The 17,890-nt window shown below is 34.3% G+C and overlaps 1 non-coding gene and 1 pseudogene across 1 annotated transcript; both read left to right on the top strand.

Moving 5' to 3' along the window:
* The first annotated feature begins 1,335 nt into the window (after window positions 1-1,335).
* On the top strand, window positions 1,336-1,419 carry LOC114740724 (small nucleolar RNA SNORD25). Its single transcript, XR_003739710.1, has one exon. It is a non-coding gene; the product is annotated as a small nucleolar RNA SNORD25 (small nucleolar RNA).
* Window positions 1,420-5,087: 3,668 nt separating this feature from the next.
* LOC114740670 (probable protein phosphatase 2C 25) lies at window positions 5,088-7,280 on the top strand (annotated as a pseudogene).
* Window positions 7,281-17,890: the final 10,610 nt, after the last annotated feature.

Here is a 17,890-nt window from a genome sequence, read left to right as displayed (position 1 = left end):
AATTGACAACGTCACAACGTTTGATGAGATTCCTCCATCCAAAATATGGCAAAAATGAAAATCAAAATGAAGATGTTGGATAATTAATATATAAAATTTAAAAACGTGGCAGATTTGAGTTCATTAACTTAATGGGAGGCAAAGGAAGGTGCGTGTAGTATATATACCAAATTCTGTTCCCTAAGGAAGTTAGCTTTGCATTGCAACCTTCAAAGTTAATCGTACCTAATTACATGATCTATTTTTTAAATCCCATATCATTTCACCCACCAGCATAATCTTTTCATGCACATTTGTTTTGTACCTTAAGGTTTCACTGAGTTCTTCTATTTGTGTTCCCATCGGAAGAAGAATCACGAGTTGCATTATATAAATGGACAACATTATCTCAATTCTTGATATAAGAGCCTGTTTAATTTTTATTTTAGTCATAAATATAAAACTTCCAATCTACGTTTTCTCTTATATTTGTTTATTTATTTTCAAAATAGTCTTGATAATATTAGTAGTTCTAGCCAATACAGTTGAATGAGTTGATTAGCAAAAATATTTTAAGAAATACAACACTTATTTATTATAAATAACTAACTTAAGCAGTTTTTTTAATCTATTCAAATCAATCAATTAGCTCTTATATTAGAGATGGGAGATAGTAAGAAATCATGACTCCAACTAGTCCAACCCCATACTCCTCGGCTCTTTGTAGCACCGAGGAATTATACTTGTATTATGTATATACACGCGCATAGGTCCTGCCAAGTTTTTATTATAAATTCTTATCGAACTTAAGAAACTGGGGATTGTCTGGGCCCAGCAGTTTGTTCTCACTGGAGTCCGGGCCCATGATATGCTCTGGGCCTAATTGATAACTAATACTTGGGCCTTCGGGACTGCGTGGAAAATCACATGGACTCGTTTGGGGCTTCCGCCGGCCCATGAACCAACCCTATCGCTTTGTATAAGAAGGGCCCTCACGCCGTTCTACTTCCAGGAGCAAAACTCGAGACATAAGTGAGGGTTAGGGTCATATTCCTATGGAGCTAGGGTACCGGCGCCTTTCCAAGCGTCTTCTCGTGCTGCTTTGTTAGGGTCTCATTTGCGTAGAAGCTTCATAATCTGGTCATTGAGGATTCGTTTTCAATTCCCATTCGACTCGTTCCCTTGAAGCAATAGCCACTGTGTTGCTTTCTTAATATCTTCCCCGCAGCTATTTTCTGCTGTTGCTCTGGGAGGTCAACGGGGCAGCTATATATTTCTTTAAAACCATGCCTTTTTTCTTTTTTTAGCTTTGAATTTTTGTTTTCTGGTCAATAAACTCACTGGGGGTGTATTGTGCACAACTGTGACGAGCCTACAGACCTGTAATGATTTGCGGATATGATCGCAATCATTAATGAACATCTAAGGGACTGAGTTTCATGATGTCACCCCACAACTAATATCTTTGTTGCTTTTGAACTGTGAATGAATGAAAAGCATGTATAGGGCCTTTGCTGATCGCATCATATTACAAGTTTCGGGATCTGCAAAATAAATGAGAGCAATCAATCGTCCAAAAGTCCCTTCTGCTGTATTGGTAAAAAGGATGGCTGATCAGCAAGTGGTCGAAATCGGAAAAAAATCTCAGGACACCTTTCTAGTTCCAACACAGCAAGCATTGCATTGCTGCGGATGAGAACGAATTGTCCATGCTGATGATGTGTATACGGGCGGCTTTTACCCATAGCAGCACTAGGTTATGCCTAGGCAACTATTGCCACTGCTTTTTAAGTCGCCACAACAAATGCAGACTGGTGGTTGCTTTAATCAAGCGGAAGCTCACAAACGAACCAAGGTTTGAATTTGAATTCAACAAAAAAGTGGCCTCTTAAGTACAGCTAATTATGTGAGTGCTCATTCGATCCAAGAATGGATTGAAATAAAAGTAACGGAAAAAAAAAAACAGGAAGAGAATGATAAATATTATCCGGTTTTAAATATAAGACTCTTATACATACTAATATAAGGTTTTTGTATTTAAGACGGGAGGAGTATTTTGTATCTACTAACGAAAGAATCATAAAATAAGTCAGTGTTGGTAAAAAAACAAAAGAAAAAAAAAAGCAATACCTTCATCATGTTAGTCTGCCGGTAACTCGGGAGCTGGTGGGCTCGGGTCAAGCCAATCACGTTAAGTTTTCTTGGGCCCACGAACAACATGTTGGGTTGATAGTGCTGATTGTGTATTTGTGGATTCGTTGTGGGTTTTTCTTTTTCTTGGGCAAAAATGATGTGGCCTTTTCTTCACAAAAGGAACATCATCTGCTTTTGGTTTTTGGTATAACATCTTAGGAGGTGTTTGGATAGAAACCAAATTATGGTTTCAGAAGTGCTTTTATGGATTACGAAGTAAATATGTGGAGGAGGTTACCTCATTTTACGGAAAAGTGTTTCTGAAACCGTGGTTTTGAGAATGTCAAACACCCCTTTAGACTTGAACACACACAAACACGTTACACAGATGTGCCGGGGCTCTAGTGGCCATCAAGCTTGGTACTGAGAGTTTAAATTTAAATTGAAATTACAATAATTCACCAAGTGAAAAAATAATTAGAATTCCAGTGTGCATCATGTTCGTTAGGATACTGCACTTTTGAAAAGTAAAAAACAGGATTGAGCCGTAAGATGTATATAGGAAGTGAGTTTCTTCTTCATGGTGCACCTTATATTTTAATCGACATTTCATTTTATGGATAATGAAGCCAACAAGATTAGGGTTTCTCTGCTCTGCTTTTGGGAAGAGGTCTTCTGCCTTGTTGAACAAATAAGGATTTAAAGGAAGGGGGAAACTTCCTTATGATTAACCTTTACTCGGAATAATGGCATAGGGTATTTCCTTTGAGGGCTCAAAAAGCTCACAGTATTTTCTTGTATTTTGTATTATGAAAAGCATCTCATGTTAGCTTTACTTTTTATCATATCATTCTGGGACTTGTCGCAAACAAAAGGTGTCCCCTTTTTGAAACTTCCCATTCCCAGTTTTCCTGAACTCCCACGGCCACCACTTTCATGCTTTTCCTTTCCATATTCTCATTAGCCATCTCAACCACCGCTTTGATTATTGATTATTTCAATTTCATATAGCCCATTCCCTTCCCTTCGCGCCTCCATTCAATGGACCGTATCCTGCAGGGAAGACCATCATAGTGAGCCATACATTTTGTATATTTAAAATGAACCCACCGCCGTACACCACCAAATAATTACAAGAGAATAAAAGGAATCGATGAATAATAATGATTATAATTTATTTTTATTCGAAATTGAATTATACAGGCTCATGCTCAGAAAGTAACATGAAAGGATTCATAATGATGGGTCAATTTGATGATAATAATAATAATTTGGCCCACGGAGGAAGTTGCCTTGTATGGACGCATATGCTTGCAGCTGTCCAAAATCAAAAAAAGGGGATGCCGCTTTTAATTCGGTTTCTTATTTCCATATTATCCCCACGACACATGTCACGCGCATCCAAGTTTTTTACCACCCACGCATAATTTTACCAACCTTCGATTCTTTTTATAAAATTATTTAATAGCAGTAGTATTATCATAATCCTAACTAATTTTATCCAAAATATCGGGTGATGTACATAAATCAATGGGAAGCCGGGGCTGCTCAGCCGTGAGGTGTGAATAGTAAGACTTGCAAGTTGAAACTGGGAAACGACTGCGTTGGGGGGGTGTGCCACGTGGAAAGAAGAGAAGTGAAATTTGATCGAGTCCTAGAAACAATCCCTTTCAGCTTCAAACATTCCGAGCCTCACCGACGTCCCTTTCCCCGTCCATGTTGCCATTCCTAGGTCCTAGCCTCCCCTTCCCATGTCTAATACTCCCTCTCATATTTATTATAAATTTTAAATAACTAATTTATAAATAATAAATAAATTAAAAATTAAAAATATTAAATGTGTTAAAAATATATTTTTGTTTTTAAATATACTCTCATTATAAATAAAATAATAATAAAAGAAAATAGGTAGAAAAACGTAATAAAAGAGAGCAAAATAAATAAGAGAAAATAAGTAATTAAGGGGAAAATTAAAGAAAAAATGCATTAAATATTAACACAAACCTGAATAAAAACTTACAAAATGAATTACATTTCTTTTTAAATTTAAAACTTATATATAGACCGATGGGGTGTTTATAAATAATGATAAAAGTAATAGGTTATTAATATAAGAATCATACGAACTCTCGTTCTCCAAACAAATTGTTGGAGTTTGAATTCTCAACTCCAGTATGTATTCTAAAAAGGCATCTATTAATATTCGGTTTGCATTATTTAAATTTATGTGGAGAATATTCTCATTCCACATTTAATATCGATATTTACAAAAATGATAATAGGAATATAATCATTAAAACAAAAAACCTAATATTCTTTTTTTTTTTGCCTGAAAACACCTAACATTCATAGATGGACTTTCCAATATTCCATGTACGAAATCTTATGAATGCACATATTATTCAATGTAAAAAAGAATAAATCTAAATTTTCATAAGGATGTACTCCTCTGTTCCTTTTTATAAGGCAGAGAGAGAAGATTTTTTTGTATACTATTTATAAGTCATTTCATTAAATTTTCAGTATGAATATACTATTTTGTTATTTATTTATTATAATATAAGTAGTTATTTCTTTTAAAAGGTATATATATTAAATATGAATAAAATTAAAAAATTATTATATTTTAATAGAAAATTAATACATTTTAAGATTTTTTTTTGAAAATGTCAATCAGAGGAGTAGTATATACATTTCAGCATCCGATCACGTCTTGGACACCATTTATTGTTGGTGGCCAAAAAAAAAAAACACCATTTTGTCGCTGATTCGCTAGCTTACATATTAAGGGAAAGGATGAAGGGGTAAAAATGAGATTTTGAGGAGTGGCCCAAATGATAATCTGGTCAAACACAACTTTTTCATTGAAAAGTTGACCACCTAATCTACAGTTCTGCCGCATTGTGTACACGCAAAACTAGTTCCTCCCCCCTTTATATTCGCCTCTTCTCACTTCTCATATCCTTCCTTATTCATTTCATTCCCCTCCGACACCATTTCCAACGTTTGACGATTTCTTACCCGATAAAACTTCTCACATGTATAAATTTACTTTGTCCCCTTCAAATCCACTCTAATTCTATTCTTCTCCTCATACCACTCGCCAATATGTCTTGCTCCATCGCTGTCCCTAGCCCCCCAGCCTTCTCTTCCTCTTCTTCTCTCTTCTGCAACAATATGAATTCTATTATATCTCCTCCTTCTTCACCTTCTTCTTCCTGCTTCAGGCACTTGAAGCCTCCAATCGCCTTGCCCAGTCCACCGTCTCCTTCTGCTTCGACTTATTCTTCTGCTCCTTCACCCTCCTCCTCCCTGCCCACGAACTCCCTCTTGAAGAGGAAGAGACCTACTAGGCTTGATATTCCTGTCGCGTCTTTCGCTTTTGGTGCTCCGCACGCCGTCTGCGGCGGCTCGGGATTTCTTGGAGGCTGAAGGAAGTGGGTTTTCTGTGTATTGCAAGAGGGGAAGGAGGGAGTTCATGGAGGACCGTTACTCGGCTGCCGTTAACCTTCAAGGAAAACCAAAGCAGGTAAACCCCCCCCCCCCGCAAACAAAAAAAAAAAAAAGTACTTTCTTTTTCCCCATTTGAATTTTTCTACAGATTGACTAGACTGTTTGGATAACTTAATGATTAAGAATTTTACCTTTGGCCATCTACTACTGTTTTTGGATGACCTGGTCGGGCATGGTTACTTCTGGAAAGTTTGATTGTTAAACGAATGAAACCGTGACCTGTAGTTTTCGATAGAATGTTGAAACAAGGAAAATTTCGGAATGGTCACAATGACCGGAGTTTGAAAAATATGTCTAGTCATTTAATAATTAAATGCACCTGGCATAGAGTTAACATCTCAATGTACTGTGTCACCAATGATAGGCTTTCTTTGGAATATTCGATGGCCATGGAGGAGCAAAAGCTGCGGAATTTGCGGCTCATAACTTGGAAAAGAATGTCTTCAAAGAAGTAATTAGGAAGAGTAGCGACGAAGAAGAAGATGATGACGACATTGAAGACGCAGTGAAACATGGTTACTTGACCACAGATTCGGAGTTCCTTAAAGAGGATGTCCAAGGTGGTTCTTGCTGTGTGACAGCATTGATCAGAGATGGCAACCTCATTGTGTCCAACGTTGGTGATTGCCGTGCTGTCATCTGCAGAGGAGGCAAAGCTGAGGCCCTCACATCTGATCACCGCCCCTCAAGGGAAGACGAAAGAGACAGAGTTGAAGCTCTGGTATGCTTCTGATCCTGATATATAAATATTGAAAGAACATTATTTGATTTTAGTTTTATCAGTTTCTGAAGAGAACCGGGTTTGACTATCTTGTAGGGTGGCTATGTGGATCTATGCCGTGGAGTCTGGAGGATCCAGGGATCTCTTGCCGTGTCTCGAGGAATTGGAGACAGACACCTGAAGCAATGGGTGACAGCAGAACCTGAGACTAAAATTCTCAAAATTGAAGCTGAACATGACTTATTAATACTAGCTTCAGACGGATTATGGGATAAGGTATGCGCACAACGTTCCCAGTTTATCATCAAAATTCCACCCGAGAAGGATTATTCCTCAAATATTTATCAATCTTTTTTCTTTCTCAATGATTACAGGTTACTAATCAGGAAGCAGTGGATATTGCTCGTTCCTTTTGTATAGAGATTGATGACCCACAGCCATTGTTGGCCTGTAAAAAGCTTGTAGAATTGTCAGCTTCACGAGGCTCTTTTGATGATATAAGCGTTATGGTAATCAAATTGGGTGACTATATATGAAGCTTCACCAGTACAAGAGAGAGAATTACTGATACTACAGAATTAGGGATTTTAGTTTCGGCCTGGGAGGAGCTTAATTGAAGGCTCAAGTTAGCTAATTGTAATGATACAGAATTAGGGATTTTATTCTCAGCCTGAGGAGAAGGCTCAAGCAGGGCTGAAGAGTAGGGCCAACTAGTTCTTCCTCATTCTCATTCGGAAGAGATTACTGCCTTTATGTAAAGCGCGGGAACTGAATCTTTCTCTGTACATACCAGCACTTCCATTTTTTTTAACCCATAGAATCAGCACAATAAGTTCTATTCATTTTGTTTTTTACCTCGCCCCTTCTCATACTGATGTTAATGTAATAAGCATTATATTGATTTTTTCAATGGAAGTTACCAACTTTGAAAGTTCGCAGCCGCATTCTGAGATCTTGTTCTTTTTGATTCTGTCATAGCAATATACTTAAAAACTGCAAAATTGGAAACAATCTCTCTTCTGTCAGATTAAAGAATGGTTCGACTTAATCAAACTGATGGATTAATTTGATAAAACGGTGGCCTTCTGAGTGAGCTTTTATGCTTTACTAGATAATCCTAAATTCCTAGTTTTCTCGATGATAACTATGAAGCCCCTTCAACAAACTAGAGCTGTCGGGTTGTTTATTTGCTTTATTCTACTAATTTGTATTTTGTAATGATCAGTTCAGAGGTTGGATCACTTCTTTAGGCCTGCAGTATATAGTTCAAAGGAATTGATCGGAATAAATAAACTCGCCGGATGTGACACTTCAATTCATTTCTGAGTGACAGTGATATGCTATTTCATTAGATAAATCTGCAGACTTTGCCTTAACTCCCTATCTGCGTATTCGGAGAAGAGTTCAGGAGCATTTTCTTTTAAATAAGCTCTAAAATATTAAATTAAATTGTCAAACGACTTATTTGGGAATGAATATAGGAAGACGGATATAATATAGCATGAATTAGCCACCTCTAACGGGGTAAATTACACCTGTGAACTGGTATGAAATTGAAATCTGGTAGTGAAGAAATGTCAGTCTGGGTCAACCTATATTCATATAAATTAATCTATATATTTTCAGTTGATTAAAGGCAGGCCAGCCAGGGTGTAATTTTTTTAAAAAAATAATAATAACAATTATTTATCAGGAATGGAGCGCTAAAAATTTGACATATTCTGCTATGACTGTATATTCAATTCAAAATATATCAAGAGAGTAAAATTTGGGGAAAAAACACTTAATAATGCGAATGCCGACTGGGTTGAATTGACGTCTTCACACACATAATATTTTTATAATTACACAACAGAAGGTTCTTAAATTAGTTGTAACTAGTTGTTGGCCTCACAAACCATTGACTCTGGCAAACTAAACCAGTAGCTTAGCTGCATAAATAAAGTTGTTTTTTTTTTTTATGTATTTTTATATCTGTAGATCAATATAGTAAAATGTCATGTGTTTGAATGCAGTTTCTATTTTATTATATCAGCTAGAAGAGAGTCGGCCGGGTCAATTTGCATGTAGTTTAATTTAATTAATTAATTTCTTCGGACTCACAAGTAAAGACTCGCCCAATGTAAAAGCTATACAGAAATTGTCAATGTACACATATATATGCACATGTTCTGTGTGATCTCGCCTTGACAGGTAGACATATCCCCATCAAGATTATTTTAATTTGAATTAAAATTTCAAGAGAGAAAAGGTTAACAGTGCTTAAGTACAAAAGAGTGGCAAACTCTTGTTTTTTAAATCAGAACTATTGGATCACTGACTTGCACAAGCGTCCGTTAGTTTACCCCTTTTTGTCTGGGGAAGAAGGACCAAAAAGAGAAAGAGATTGGGAAAGTTGGGAATAATCCCATTTGAAAATTCTATTGGGAAATGTTCTTTAGAATTTTGTGAATTATTGAGCTACTTCAAGACAAATTGTTCATAAAATGATCATAGTGCTCTTGGTAAAGATGGATTATACTCAAGAAAACTTAGTTACACTTGGGAGTGTTTGTATACACTTAAAAATGCTTTCTAAAAGTATTTTTTTGTAAAAACTTCTCTATATATTTATTTCGTATACTCTAAAATTATTTTTGAAATAATAGTTTGATTTTCATCCAAACACCCCTTTAGAAAAAGATATTTTACGTTTAGTTGCATGTGATATGTTTTGAATAGAATGGAAAATAAATTACATGTAAGAAAATTTAGTTGCATTTAAGGGAAGATGTTTTTTAAATTATTTAATTAAGAAAAAAACATATAGATATCAAATTAAAAATTAAGAAAAAGTATAGGTACCTCATGTTATTCTTAACACCATTGGGTCATAATTTGATGATTAAAATCTCTTAATTAATAGAGCAACCTTGGATCCAAATCCAAGAGGGTGAGCTGGGAGTGAGGTGGAGGAGGTGGCAGAAAATAGGATGTGAATATTGAAATTATGTAATGAAAATGATGATAAATTTAATTATTACAAATCATAAATTATAAATTATAAATGTAAATAGCATTAATTTATTTAGTTGGGCTTGTTTGGGCCCAATAGGAAGCAAGAGGGAAATATATAATAGTAGTACTAAAATAAAGAAAAGAAGTATAACAGCGACGGTGGGTGGTGACCAAGATTGTGGGCGGCTAGAAGGAGACAACGGCTCGGCCGACCACACCGGCAGCTCATATCGTTGTTGTCTTCGGTTACCGTTTCAAATGTCTATTCTATAATGCTCCTGTTGATTTCATCGCCCCTTTGACTTTTTCTCTCCATATCATGATTTAGTCTATCTCATTATCGCCTCTTCAAATTATACTTCACCCTAACTTGTAAGCAAGGCAAGTTTAGGATTTTTTCAAATGCGTAACTATCCCAAACTATAGAGTGTAGGATATGGTATGATGTCGATTTATATAAATATATATATATATATGAAGCAAGTGACTTCGATAACAGAAGAGTACATTAGTTTTATGAATCACAAGGGAATAATCGAGTGCAGAATTAATAAAATAAGGTTATATATATTGTATTTTAATGCATACTAATTGATATCTCAACAAAAACTAATTGATTTCGTGGGACACGTTAAATTTCTGTTTGATTATTACATAGTAACAGCATGCACACGATTTTTGAAACAATAAAAAGTACTCTAGATAGAGAGAGGTTGATTTGATTAAGGGCTTGTTTGGGTAACCCTCAAAACCATGGTTTTGGAGAGATGTCACCCAAACAGCATCAATTTTGGGTCAATAATCTAAAACCATGGTTTGGGCCAAAACCATGGTTTCAGGAGAAGTGAATTCATTCTGCTTTTGACTCAAATTGAAAAGATGATTGTGCCTGTCAGAGTAGATCTCAACAATAATATGACTTTAACACTTCTTAATTATTTTTTTATAAACATATTTAACATTATATTTTATAAACATATATACACATATTAATTATTTATTAATTACATTATCTTATGTATTATTAATTATGTTGGTAAAAAATATATTATTAACAATTTTATTCTTTCAAATTAAAATATATCATAAAATTTATCTTTTATATAATTATCATATTAACTTATGTTTTTTTAAGTAATTTGTATATATAAAAAGTACTTCTAATAACAACTATCCAAACACTCTCACTTCTCAGAATCACCTTTTTACAAAATCTATTCCTCACAGAATCTATTTTTCCTAAAATCTATTCTCCAAAAGCTATTCTCCAAACCATAGTTTGGTTTCATCCAAACACACCCTAAGTCCTTTTAGAATGCATAAATGCCCGTAATTGGAGTCACGTTTGAGCGGTGTTTAAGGAGCTTTTAGGAGGTAAAAGTACTTTTGGCATATTTATTGGTGTTTGGATTAACTTGAAAAGTTAAAGGCTTATATCAAAATGGCAAGATTAATAGGGTGTTTGGATGGAAGCCAAACCATAGTTTTAAAAGTGCTTTTACAGTATACGAGATAAATATGTGGAAGAGTTTAATTCGTTTTGCGAAAAAGTATTTTTAAAAATCACTTTTTTATCTTGCCAAACACTAGTCAAAAGCTAAAATTTGATGCTTATGCCGTTGGAAAAGTGGAGAGAGAAGGGAAAAATGTGGATCCTACTTTAAAAAGTTTATTATCACGAAGAGGAAAGTTAAGAGAGAATAAATTAATTGTTACTCTTCAAATACTATTTATAAAACAGAGAGATAAAAATATTTTTTGCCTTATTTATAAGGAGGAGAGGGAATTTTTTCTTGTGAATGTACAATTTTACACTTCATTTATTATTTGTTGACTTTGGTTTCATGATTTATAATTTATATTAAATAAGAATAAGGTTAAGAACTTATTAAATTATAAATGAGAGTTAATAAAGTTTAAGATTTTTCTTAATTTGGTTAAAATATATTAGAAGTGACTTATAAATAAGACTATAAGAGTAGTTCTTCTAATCTATAACATAAGATGTTGATTAAACCTTTTTTCACAAAACAGAGAATGTTAGTTAAATCATTAAATATGTTTTAATTTTTTTGAGTCGCATAATTTAGCTATTTGATACTTATATTTTGAACCAAAAGGAGTATTATTTAATAAATTTATGCATTTTTTTGTTATTTCACAACTAAACTTGCATTTTCAATAATAATTCAAATAACTTTACTTTTACAAACTGATTTATTTACAAAGCCAATCCAAATAATTTTTCTACTTTTACAAATTAACTTTTATAAAATTAAATCCAAATATAAATCACATTACCCAATCTAACCTTTACAAAAGTTAAATTAAAAATAAGTAGGTGTGTCAGGAAACAATGCAATATTGGTAGATAAAGTTGTGAACAAAAAAGCATTTATTGATTTGGGAAAGGATTTTTATTTAGTCTTACAGATTAATTCACCATTATCAGCTTATTTACAAAATGAAAACTAAAAAAACAGTACATATATACAGAGCAAAATCTGGTCGTTTCTGTATATAATTAAGAATAATTCTCTTATTCATAATAACATAGATAATATAGGGAGCAATTTTCAAGGACCTGATATTTTAAAGTTTATCACTTAATAGTAGACAAGAAAATTAGAAATTAGAAATGAACATGGCAAGGGAGTGTGGAATGAGAGCCACACCCAAAAAATAAAACGAGAGAATCAATCTTCTTCTGATTTTTAAATACTGTGGGGAGGAAAAAAAAATACTACTAAACTACTTCAGAGAATCAACTAAAGACGGTGTATAAATTAGATTTTCAGAAATAATTTTACAGCGAGATTAAGATAAATGCATGAGAGAATTTTTGTTTCGACCTGCATTAAAGCATTTTTTTTTTTTTAACGTGCTTATATGGGATGAGAAACTCTCCATAAGACAATGTAACATATACTCTGGCGAAGATTAATGTGGGAGCTGATTTATCTGTAAATTTTAATTCTAAATATGAAATTTTAATCCATTTTATTTGTTATATTTATCATTTTAAAGATATAAGATAAAATGAATATATAATTTAGTATTCTAAAAATATTTTTTAGAATTAAATAATTAATTTAATTTAATTTATTTATTCAAATTAGATGAATAACTCTAAATTAAGAATTGGGGAGAAATATTATATTTACCTCCATACTAAGGCAATAACTCCCTCTCTTTTTTGTTTTGTTTTTTAAGGTTTTAGTCGATCCTCCCACTTATTATAATACTCCATTAAGCTCAATTCAATTTGATACGAGATTTTTTTTTTTGGGGGGGGATATTGTTGACACTTAACATCCCAACGCACAAATGGACACACAGAAGGGAGGACAGAATGGCAGGTAGCTAGTGAAGACAAGGAAAAGAGAAAAGGTTGACTAGAACTTGACTTAATTAAATACATAGAAATGAAGGGGCGTAGTGGCAGTAGCAGGGACGAAGGTGCGGTTGGGACGAACAAGGAATGGAAGGTACAACGACACGGAAAGAATCAAAATTAAAAAGTACGCAGTTGCTAAGACACAGGAATCTTCGCGGAAGCACCCAACATGTTTCATCACACTTGTACAAAATATCAAACACAATATCAACAACAACAGTAGTATCATTCATGCATCTAACCATAACATATTCATCATCATGTTCCTGTTCTAGCTGCACTCTACGTAACTTCGTACCGTGTCCTTCGTCTTGTTGGTACCTACGTCGTGTTCCCAATCAATCTCCATCCACCTTCCTCGATTCCTTTCTTCAATTTGTTTTTTCAATTCTTTGGCCAATGAGTTTGCAGGTATGTGATTTCCAGATGCTCCTCGCGTGATTCATGCTTCTTGGCATCTTTGTGCCATATTTTGAATATCTCCATTTGTCCAGTTTTTTATGTACATTATTATAATATCCACGTGCGAGTTGTTCACTTGTTCTTCTGATTTTACCTTTGTGCATATTGATTGATATTCGAATATATATATATATATATATATATATTATATTCGTAGCACAATTGTGTTGTGAACGCTGGCGAGTGCCATTAAAAAATTTAAGACATCAAGATCCATCAATCTAGATATTGGCTTCATTTTTCACTCAAGTCTTCTTTGTTTATTTTTTAATTCCTTTCTTCTTAGCTAAACAAATTAAGTTTCATTAAAATAGGAAGACTAAGCTCTTTGTTGACGGTCATCTACTGCCAGTGATTATATTAATTAATTTGACACATGATCAATGAGCCAACTCATGATCCTCGTGTCTAACTTAACCCATTTTCCGTCTCAATGTATAATAGCAGCATATATATCTTATGCATCATATGTATGATTTTTGTTGTGCAGATTACAAAACATGACATGTGATTAATATTTGTCGAATTAGGATTTTAATACAACCAAATATATATATATGTGTGTGTTCTCGCGTACAGGATTTAGATTTAGAATGAGTTGTAGAATCATGCAACTTTTTATCAATGTTACATTTTATATTGACAGTATATATATTGATGCTTACGTATATCATCAAGGATTCTTTTTTGAAAAAACAGCCAACCCTTTATAATTATAAATTATCACCAAGTTAGGCACCCTTCGGGACATAATTGAGTGGATGATTATTATAAACTAAATGTAATCATTAAGAACATGTTTGAAAGCACACTCAGAATGCATTTGGTGAAGTGGTACATGTGTTTTCAGACATGTCCCGAGTTTGTAACGATGAACTTATGAGTACTGAGTAGAATTTAAGAAATCAAACTTTCTGTGCAACCTTGCCCTTTCATTTCATTTCATTTATTTTTTCCTTTTAATTTTATCCAAGTGTATATGTGGTGTCATAATTGGAGATGATCCGACTTTGATTGAATTAGGGTGCTATTAATTATGTAGCCAGGGGCATTTACGGCATGGAGTGATCAGCTACTGAAATCATAGATATTTCAAAATTGAAACCTTTAAATTATTTAGAATCCGATATTAAAATTTTTTTTTAACAAACTATTTTTTCTTTCAAAATTACATTGGACTCCGACTAAAATAGTCATGTTAAGGCCTGAATGAAAAATTAATTCCTTCAAAAACGTGTTTTACATTTACACAAACTCAAACCAAAGGATAAGAGGGATAACTGAAAAAACAAAAACAGAGAGAAAAAGAGAGGGCGCACAAGAAAGTAAGAAGATGATTATAAGGGATGGGTAACATGTGCTTATTGCTGTGATAAGATGTTTAAAATTTGATTTGAATTTAAAATTCTTAATACATAATTTTTTAATGATAATTTTTTTTAAAAAAAAGAATGTCAGTTATAAAATTATGCAATGAGGGCGAGGAATGCATGAAAGGAAACAAAGGGGAGGATGTTGGGCAAAAATGGTGGAATGCTGTGGTCGCATTCGCCTGGCTTTTGCTTCTTTCCCTCTTTTGTCTCCTTCTTCCGCCACAATCCTCCGCAACATTCACGCCACTTACCTGCTTTCCCGCCCTTTCTTTTTCACTACCACATGTATCTCTGTTATTTACATCTTCTTTATTTTTATTTTTTAAAAAATTTGTATAGTTAATAAGAATTACTATTATTAATAGTTCTTATAGTATGGTTAATTTTATTTTAATCTCTACAGTTTCAAATCATGATTTTTTTACATTCCTATAATTTCATAAAAACGTGGTATTAGTTGAAATCATAAGAATTGAAATGAATATTTCAGATATTTATCACTGAAACAACTCAGATTTTACATCTTTCTTTTTTTTTTCTCTCTCCTTTTTAAATCCACTCATTTGTTTTATTATTCATTATCATAATTCCTCTTTTTTTTCCAGATAATTCACCAGTCTTCTCATTTCTTTTAAATATTCATCTTCACTTGTATGCTTGCTTTTCTCAATTCCCTGATCCTTCCTTTTGTAATCTCACTGCTCATTTGGCTAAGCACTGATTCTACTGTTGCAGAACTAATCCTAATGATGATGTAATCACGGTTAGTTGTAATCATTCGGCAATTGAACATCTCCCACATAGGAAAATATATATATTTTATACGTGTCGGTCACCACGTTAAAAATCACTCATGGCAGACTCAATATTAAAAATATGACACAACTTTTCATATATATTAATATTTCTTATTATTTTTTTCCTCATGAGAAGTATCAAACATGACCTTAGTCTCAAAAATATGCGCCATGTCATTTGTGTGTTTATTTATTTATTTTGCGTTCACACAAAACTCTTCCTTAACTCGGAGTACAAAGAAAACTGGGGAAAGTTAAAAAATACTCCTCCAGTCCTTAATATAAGACCCTTTTAACTAATTTGATTAGATTAGGGAAGTTAGGTAAGTTAGTTAACTATAAGAAACGTGACACATTTTTTCCAAAATACCATAATCATTTTTCTCAATACCCTTCTCCCTTTTCTACTTGATTATGGTTGAGGGAGTATGCATAGGGGTAATTTAGAGAAAATTGGTAAATATAAAAAATGAGTCTTATATTTAGGATCAAAATCAACTCAACAATTGAGTCCTATATTAAGGACGGGAGGAGTATTCCAAATCATGGTGCCAGGTATAGAGTATTAGATGTGCATGAACCTTGTAGAAAACATTTCCATGTGAACACAAAATAAAGGACGCGTCAAACATTAAATAAAGATACATGGAATGGGGTAAAAGTCAGAGAGCACAACGTGGGCTTTCACCTTCATATCCACGATTGGACATCCAAGCAAGAACCAGAGCCAGCCATGGCTCCACCAATGAGTAATTAGCACCTTTCATATTGTAAGTTTTGAAACAAACACGGTACAAACACATCATTAGAGAAGGGACAACCAACGTGTTCTGGAAATGTTGTTCGTGTTGCTTCGTGGGGAAGAACAATCCAAAACCCAAGTTGTTTCCCCTAAGAAACCCACTCCTCGTTTGGTTACGCGTGGCCCTCAGAATCCGCCACCTGTCTGTTTCTCGGCAAAGTGCGGGAAACTTAATTTGCTGCGTCTCTTCCCAGTTCCTTGCCTTTTTGAATTCGTAAGTAAATTCGGATCCCCTGTTTTTTTCCCATGCTCAAGTAGTGGCCAATCCCCCCCTTCATTTCCCTTTCCCTACCCGTAATGCTCTCTCCACACAAATCTAGTTTTTTATTCCCGACCCAATTCTCCTCACAAACCAACACGTGTCTCCGCCACAACACTTCTCCGTCCCACTAAGCCTCGGTTTCCCTACACGTCACTAATTAAATTTAATTAATCAATTTTAGGAGCAAATGTTTGTATTTATCCGTCCCCAGTTACATAATCTAATTCTCCCACATGATTTGTACCCGACAAAATTTAAGAAAACGTCAGATACTGTGGTTATCGCCTTTTCGGTGAATTGTGCCATGGATTACAACTTGGGTTCGGTGATTAATTAGTGACATATGAGTAATTAATTTTAGGGTGGGAATTAGGCAAATCCAAACTGGGGTAAGTCTTATCCGGATTAGAAGCCAAATATGCAAGATGCTTAATGAGGAAGTGAAGAAGCGCGTGTGAAATTGTACCAATAATATCACCGCCCTAACACAATTGCAAAAGGAAGATCCCACAAGGCTGTCCTTCGTCGTCTTAAAAGATACGACCCGATCGTGTGTCCAAATTTTCCCGAGACTTACCAAAAAGAACTCGATTTTTTTTAAAAAATATTTTTTCGATTTTATATTCTTTTATAATAATATTATACTCCTCCGGTCCTTATTATAAGACCAATTTGACTTTTTATTTAGTCCTAATTATAAGACCCAATCCATTTTGTCTCTTATATTTATACATTTTCCAAGATAATCCTTTTAATAATGATAGTTTTAGCCAATATACTTATTAGTAGGATTTTAGGAATGACAATACTTATTTATATAAATAACTAACTTACTTTCCTTAATCTCCTCAAATAAATCAATTGGGTCTTATAATTAGGACCGGAGGAGTAGTATCTTATGGAGGCTGGTGGTGCACGTCAATAGACTTCCACTCGAACTAAACTCCGTGACGCTAAAGCCACACACTGGCATCGTGGCATCCAGACAACTTCGCATCTTCTTTATTAGCCTTTATTTCTACCCCTTCCTCCCTCCTACGTGGACCAACAGTTTCCAGCCACGTTGCCACTCCCAATTTACTACCATCTCTTGGCCAGCAATTACACCCAACCCTCTCCAACCAAAGAGACCAGCGTTACGCCCTGGCGCCACATGTTAAAATTAAATTATCATTCTCTACAACACGACAAGAAAATACCAAAACTCTTGGTTGTACGGTTGTGATTCCACCCTATTTTAAATCTTATGGATAAGGATTAACATTAAAAACAAAAGAGAGAAAGAAAACCCACTGCCCATCGTCCTCCGTTTACGTCAGGAAACATTACCCCTCGGGACACTTCCTAGCCTCATGTCTCCCTGCCTCAACTCCCTCACCCCTTTTCTTTTCCTTTTATTATTATCGTTATTATCCGTATTTCAAATTCCACGCTGGATTCGGAAAGAATTTAAA

Source organism: Neltuma alba, unplaced genomic scaffold (genome assembly GCF_004799145.2).
Source record: "Neltuma alba isolate B1F8T4 unplaced genomic scaffold, ASM479914v2 tig00003186_pilon, whole genome shotgun sequence".
NCBI lineage: Eukaryota > Viridiplantae > Streptophyta > Magnoliopsida > Fabales > Fabaceae > Neltuma > Neltuma alba.
The sequence above is the reverse complement of the archived record's forward strand: the minus strand, read 5'-3'. Positions and strand labels throughout refer to the sequence as shown.